Here is a 7,567-nt window from a genome sequence, read left to right as displayed (position 1 = left end):
TGGAGGGTGGGATTAGCAAGGTCTTATTTAGTGCTGAACATCCCACTGTCATTTCTCTGCACTTTGCCGAGTTTTGAGTAACCACCATCTGAAAATACAAGCTTCTCTAGCCAAAAGTGAGAGTAGCACTAATATTTGTGCATAAACATGAGTATTTAGAGGGTAGTTTGTGGGCATAATATATCTATTTAGCCAGACAACAGTAGTGTTCTCTCCCCATAGAGCTTACAACCTCTTAAGCCATAGGATTTTGATTACATTTCTAGTCCCAAGCAAAAATTCCCTCCTGTGGAACAGGCCTCAAATCCAATCAGAGAGCAGTTGGTTTCTCCATAACAAACATGCCACCATTGCACAAATAGGCACATTTGGCCTGTTTGTTCAGCCATAAATCTTGTGGGGCCCACTGCTGGTTTATATTCTTCATGACTTTTCTACCTCAACAGGCTGCATAAATCTTCCTAGCTTCCTACCAGCTATTCAACAGGGAGCTCAGCTCTACCTTGATTTCTCAGTGATCTGCACAGGCATCTGAATTTAAATATCTCTTCCATTCCAATAGTTCCTTTATTTCTGACTGATGTCACCATCCACCAATAATTTCCCCTCCTGTTTTATCTGTTTATATGCTATCTTTTAACAACCTCTACAATCCATCTCAATAAGTTTTTGATTCACATAGGGCCAAGAATTCAGCTTCTACTAGCCAGAATGAGGCTGTCCATGTCACTGAAGACATGGACATTTAGGAGAGATCACAAAAGAGTCATGCCTTAGTCATAAAGTAAAGGCTATGCCAGATCTTATTTTTTTTTTAATTTTTTGTTTATTCTTATTTATTTGAGATTGACAGAGAGAGAGAAAGAGAGAGAGAGAGAGAGAGAGAGAGAGAGAGAGAGAGAGAGAGGGAGGGAGAATGGGTGTGCCAGGGCTTCCAGCCACTGCAAACGAACTCCAGACACGTGCATCCCCTTGTGCATCTGGCTAATGTGGGTCCTGGGGAATTGAGCCTCGAACTGGGATCCTTAGGCTTCACAGGCAAGTGCTTAACCACTAAGCCATCTCTCCAGCCCTGGATCTTCTTTCAAATAGTTTAAAATCAGGGCTGGGGCCCAGCCTAGTCTAGAGCACTAGAATGCACAAGGCTTGGGGTTTGATGCCTAGCATAAAATAAATAAATAAATAAATAAATAAATAAATAAATAAATAAATAAATAAATAAAAGGTTTGCAAACAAGCCTTAAGAGCATCAAATTAGGACCTGAGGAGATGATGACTTAGTGATTAAAGGTGCTTGACTGTAAAGCCTGCTGGTTCAGGTTCAACTCTCCAGTCACCCGTATCAAGTCAGATGGGCATTCATTTGAGCAGCAAGAGACCCTGGCATGCACACACACACACACACACACACACACGCGCACGCGCATGTGCAAATGAATAAACTAGATTACTTTTTTCAAGGTAGGCTTTCACTCTAGCCCAGGCTGACCTGGAATTCCCTATGTGGTCTCAGAATGCCCTTAAACTCATGGTGATTCTCCTACCTCAGCCTCCCCAGTGCTAGGATTAAAGGCGTGTACCACCACGTCTGGCTAATAAATGAGATTTTTAAAAGCATCAAATTAATGTAACTGCCAAAAAAATAAAGCTTGGTACTCTTTAAAAGATGATAAAAGCTGACACTCAGTTGTGTAAAATTCTCAGTGGTATCCATTCTTTCAGAAATAGTTGTCAACAAAGCAGGAACGATTGTGACCTATAACCAGAAGAAAAATTAGTTCATTCAAATTGATCTAGAAATGATATGGATGATAGAATTAGCAGTTAGGCCTATTAATATTGATATCGCTGTTATAAATATGCTCAGTACACTCAAAGATTTAAAACCATGAACATAATGAACAGATAAATGGAAGATTTAAAAAGGAATCAACACTTCACTGGATAGAGTATACATTTGTCTTCTCCGGCTGTCAGAACCAAATAGCAACATGTGTAGCTTAAATAACAGGCATTTATTTTCTCACAGCTCTGGAAGCTTTAGTTTTTTTTTTTTCCTTTTCATAATTTTTATTAACATTTTCCATAATTACAAAAAAATCCCATGGTAATACCCTCCCCCACCCCCGGGAAGCTTTAGTTTTGAGAGAAGGGTACCAGCATGGGCAAATTTCTGGTGAGGACTTTCTCATTCTGGTTTGTAGATGGCTGTCTTCATGCTTAGAGTGTATCCTTGGCATGTGCCTTGACATAGAGTGGACTCTCTCTCTCTCTCTCTCACTCTCTCTCTCTCTCTCTGTGTGTGTGTGTGGTCTCAGTATGTACCCCAGGCTGGCTTTGAATTCATCTTTCTCCTACTTCAGTTTCCTCACTGCTAGGAGATTGAGGCGGGTGTCGCTGCGCCTGATCGGGGTCTGTTCCTCTGAGACCATGGAGTCCAGCTACACCAGAGCTCTAGCCTCTGACCTAATTACTTCCCAAAGGCTCCAGTCCTGTTACACTGAGGTTTATGGATTCAACACGAATTTTGAGGATCCATAAACCACTCGATACATGTTAGATACTGCAGAAAGAGTTTTTGAATATAAATTCAGAGCCACGAGGGAACCATACAAAATAAAACAAAGAAAATGCTAAAGAACTAAACCAAAACAAAAAGAGCTTCATTGTCCTATAGGTAATACCTTTCCAAGTTGACTCATGTACAAGCAACTAAGATCCAGAAAAGTGCAGAAAAACATTAGAAGAAATATAGAATTTTCAAATTTGATCAGAACTACAAATTCACAGGTCAAAAGCATTCAATTTAACTCCCAAAGGGTAAACACAAAGAAAACCCACATGGAGACACCTCACAACCAAATTGCTAAAACCAGTGGTTGGTTTAAAGAAAGTTTAAAGCATTCCAAGGGAATAAAATAAGTGCATTTTGTATAGAGGAACATAAATTACTGCCAGTTTCTCACCAGCTACTATGAAGGCTAGCAGACAATAGAATTTTTCAGGGTTGAAGGACAGACAACCCATCAACCAAGAATTTTATATCCAATGAAAATAGCTTTCAAGAATGCAGGTGGAACAAAGACTTTTTCAAACAAGAGAAGCTGGCAGGATTCATCAGCAGAAGATCTTTACTATAAGAAATGTTGCAGGAACTGTTCTTGGAAGAATAAAATTATTTTTTTTAAAATGAAAACTGGGCTGGGTAGAGATATCTCAGCAGTTAAAGACACTTGCCTACAAAAGCTGCCAGCCAGAGGTTCCATTTCCTAGTACCATGTAAGCCAGATGCACAAAGTGGTGCATGCATCTGGAGTTGAGTCACAGTGATAAGAGGCCAACCTGAGACTACATAGTGAATTCCATGTCAGCTTGGGCTAGAGAGAGACCCTACCTCAAAAAAAAAAAAAAGGAAGGAAGAAAGAAAGAAGAAGAAGAAAAGTGAAAATTTGGGTGTACCTAAAGGAATGAAGAATATTTGAAATAGTAAATATAAATACACATATGACAAAACTGTTCTCATAGCTTTAATTTTTATTTAAGATATGCTTGCATATTTAAGGCAATAATAATAATAATGTGTTACTGGAGTTTATACATAGAAACAATATATATGATAATACTATAAAGAATAGGAGGAGTGAATAGAAGTATGCTTTCATTATGCTTTTCCCATTATATATGAAATGATACAATATTTGAAGATAAACTGTGATAAGTTCAATATGCATATTACTAGTACTAGAGCAACTACTAAAAATAGAACACAGGGGTATTAGGCCATACTGAGAACAAATTGGAATATTTAAAGAGTTAATTTAAAAGAATAAAATAAGCCAGGCTTGGCAAATGCCTTTAATCACAGCACCTGAGAGGTAGAGGTAAGAGGATTGCTGTGAATTTGAGGCTAGTCTGGGACTACAGAGTGAGTTCCAGGTCAGTCTGGGCTAGACTGAGACCTTACCTCAAAAAAAATTAAAGTAAGGTAAATTAAAAAATAGACACAAAAGAAAAGAAAATGGAACAAATTGCCGAGTGTGGTGGCACATGCCTTTAATCTCAGCATTCAGGAGGCAGAGGTAGGAAGATTGCCTGAGTTTGAGACTACCTTGAGACTACATAGTGAGTTCCAGGACAGCCTAGGCCAGAGTGAAACCCTACCTCAAAAAGAAAAAGAAAGAAAGAAAGAAGGAAAGAAAGAAAGAAAGAAAGAAAGAAAGAAAGAAAGAAGCCAAGAGAATGAGTGCACCAGGTCCTCTAGCCAATGTAAATGAACTCCAGATTCCAGATGCATGCACCACCTTGTGCACCTGGCTTATATGGATACTGGGGAATTGAACCTGGGTCTTTAGGCTTTGCCCACAAGTGTCTTAGCCACTAAGCCACTCTCCAGTCCCAAAGTAAATTGGATTTTAAAGAGTAAGTTCCAACTTTAGGCTGTCTACAAGAAACTATAGTAAGTACACAGACAGGTAAAGAGGAAAAGGATGGAAAATGTATACAATGTAAGCACTAATCATAAGAAGAGAGGGCTAGAGAGATGTATTAGTGGTGAAGGTGCTTGCCTGCAAAGACTAAGGACCCAGGTTTGACTCCCCAGAACACACATAAGCCAGATGCATAGGGTGACACATGCATCTAGAGTTCATTTGCAGTGGTTTAGGCCCTGGAACACCAATTCTCTCTTTTATTAAAAAAATTTTTTTTTTAAAAAAAGAAGGAATAGAGCCTATCTTGTATCAGAGAAAAGGAAATTTCAGGATGAGAAATGTTTCCAAGTGTTATGGTTTGAATGTGAAAAGTCTCCCACAGGGTTGTATGTTTAAAGATTTGGTTCCTAGCCAGAGGTGTGCCTTTTGGGGATGTTATAGAACCTTTGAGAGGTAGGGCCCAGCTGGCTGATATAGTTCACCAGGGATTGTGCTTGAGAATTACAGCTACCTTCTGCCTCTTGTCCCTTCTCTGCTTCCTGATCCTTGAAGAAGCTATAGCGAGAGAGAGAGAGAGAGAGAGAGAGAGAGAGAGAGAGAGAGGGAGAGAGAGAGAGAGACAGAGAGAATGGGCGGGCCAGGGCCTCCAGCCACTGCAATGTGCATCTGGCTAACGTGGGTCCTGAGGAATTGGGCCTTGAACCGGGTCCTTAGGCTTCACAGGCAAGTGCTTCACCACTAAGCCATCTCTCCATCCCACGCCTTCCTTTTTTAAGTTACTTCTGTCAGGCATTTTGTCACAGTGACAAGAAAAGTACCTAATACGCCAGGGATAAAGAGGCACAATGTATAATGATAAAGGGGCCAATCTATCAAAAGACACATTAGTCCTATATCTAATACACCTTTAAAATCCTTCAAACAAAAACTGTCACAGCCCAAAGGAGAAACAGATAAATGAAAAACTTTATAGCTTCTAGTACTCCTGTCAGTGATTGAAGGTACAAGTAGACGAAGCCAGTATGGACATAGAGGACTCGGACAACTCTATCAATTTTTTCAGTTGATATTGGAGGATAGTCTATCCAAAAATAATGGGATTCTCATTCTTGTCCAGAGCACATGGAACATTTGCCAAGATCATAATAGCTGGACCATTGAACAAATCTCAGTAAATTTAAATTATTTTGGGGATGTGTTTTTGAGGTAGGATCTCACTCTAGCCCAGGCTGACATGGAATTCACTATGCATTCTCAGTGTGGCCTCCAACTCATGGCAATCCTCCCACCTCTTCCTTCAGGGTGCTGGGATTAAAGGCGTGTGCCACCATGCCTGGCTTTTTTTCTTTTTCTTTTCTTTTTTTTCAAATTTTAAATATTGACATTGAACATTGAAGTGCATGTGGTTCTGACTATAATAGGATCAAATTAGAAAAAGATAATATATTTCTAGAAAATTTCCAAATATTTTGAAGTGAAACTTCAGTCTAACCCATGGGTCGTTCTTTACTGAGCTTTGTACAATAGAGCCCTGTGTTAAACTGTCTCATTTGATCCTTACAGTGCGGGTGCAGATCAGGCAGCTGGGAAGCTATAAAACAAGGAGCAGAAACTTGAATCAGTGTCATGCCAAAGCCCATGTCGTGGTCCACTGTTTTCCCACACCGGGACACCAGGGAAGGCCTTGGGGAGCTACCTTGAGTGCCAGGGGGGATACAGGAGCGAGGGGTACATGTCACTACATGCTCCTCGCCAGCTCCCCAGTTGCCACCTCAGCCAGCCTGTGCTGCCCAGACTCCCCGTGAAGAGTTTCCTGGTGGCGCGTCATGCATCCTTCCCGCGGTGAGCTCCTGCTTGTCCCTGGAGCTCACCGGCTTTCCTGAGGCACTCCATCCAATCTCCCAAGCCTCCTGGACTTCCTTCTCTGAGGTGCCACCACCTCCCTCCCTCCTGGCTCTCCATTGACAGCTCAGGAAGCCTGTTTTCTGGGTAAGGAAATTGTGGATCCTCATTCCTGGACTCCAGGCAAGACTTCATTTATCAGGCAACCCAGGCAGCCTTTCCAGATCCAAAGTTGATTGTTACCCAGACTCAGCCAGGAGTGAGACCATCTGTGGACTGTCCATCACCGCCCTGGGGCTCCTTTGGTCTTTATTGCACTTGAGAGACCCTGAGCCAGACTGCCTGGGGAACACTCCCAGCATTTTCACCTTCTAGCTTTGTGATGTAGGTCACATTACCTCTGTGCTTCCGTGTCTTCATCTGTCCATCAGGATAAAAAGAGCTATTGCCTCATTTATATAAATTAAATAAGATCATGTTTATAAGACATCCAACGCTTAGCAAGTATTAGTTTTGGCATTAAAATTATTGATATATATATATATTTTGGTTTTTCAAGGCAGGATTTCACTCTAGCCTAGGCTGGCCTGGAATTCACTACGGAGTCTCAGGGTAGCCTCGAACTCACTGCAATCCTCCTACCTCTACCTCCCAAGTTCTGGGATTAAAGGCACGCGCCACGACACCCAGCTTCATATTTTTTCTGGTATAAATTTTTTTTTGTTTTTTGGTCAGTAATCTGCTAGAAATACAGAGCACTTCATAAACTTTTGTGTCATCCTTGGTGGGGAGGCATGCTAATCCTTCCAATTTTAGCATATGTGTTGCCAAAATGAACACTTACTGGTATTTTTGAGACACGGCTTCACTAGGTAGCTCAGACTAGTCCGAAATTTATAATCCTTCTTCCTCTGCCTCCTGAGTACTGGCATTACAGGTGTGTGCCACCATGCCCTGGCTAGTTCCATTATTGAACCTATGTTCTTCTGCCCTGGGAGCATCTTGAGAGCAGAAGTCTTTTCTTCTATGACCCTGAGGGCTCTTGGGGTGGGGGGAAGAGACTGTGTCTACCTTAAAGAATGTGGGTTCCTCATGGCAGGGCATGCCCCTCCTCCAGTAGAAAGAGACTGTGCCTATCCTCAGGCTCTGAAATGTCTTGCTTGGGCTGGAGAGATGACTTAACAGTTAAGGTGAAATGTCTTGTCTGCTACCTCTTTTTCTTAAAACTATTTATTGGGCTGGAGAGATGGCTTAGCGGTTAAACGCTTGCCTGTGAAGCCTAAGGACCCCGGTTC

The 7,567-nt window shown here is 41.5% G+C and overlaps 1 pseudogene; it reads right to left on the bottom strand.

Annotated features, from left to right (window-relative positions):
- Window positions 1-7,016: 7,016 nt before the first annotated feature.
- Window positions 7,017-7,112, bottom strand: LOC123458363 (annotated as a pseudogene).
- Window positions 7,113-7,567: the final 455 nt, after the last annotated feature.

This window comes from Jaculus jaculus, chromosome 1, assembly GCF_020740685.1.
Source record: "Jaculus jaculus isolate mJacJac1 chromosome 1, mJacJac1.mat.Y.cur, whole genome shotgun sequence".
In the NCBI taxonomy this organism is placed as follows: Eukaryota; Metazoa; Chordata; class Mammalia; order Rodentia; family Dipodidae; genus Jaculus; species Jaculus jaculus.
This window is presented reverse-complemented; position numbering and strand designations above follow the sequence as displayed.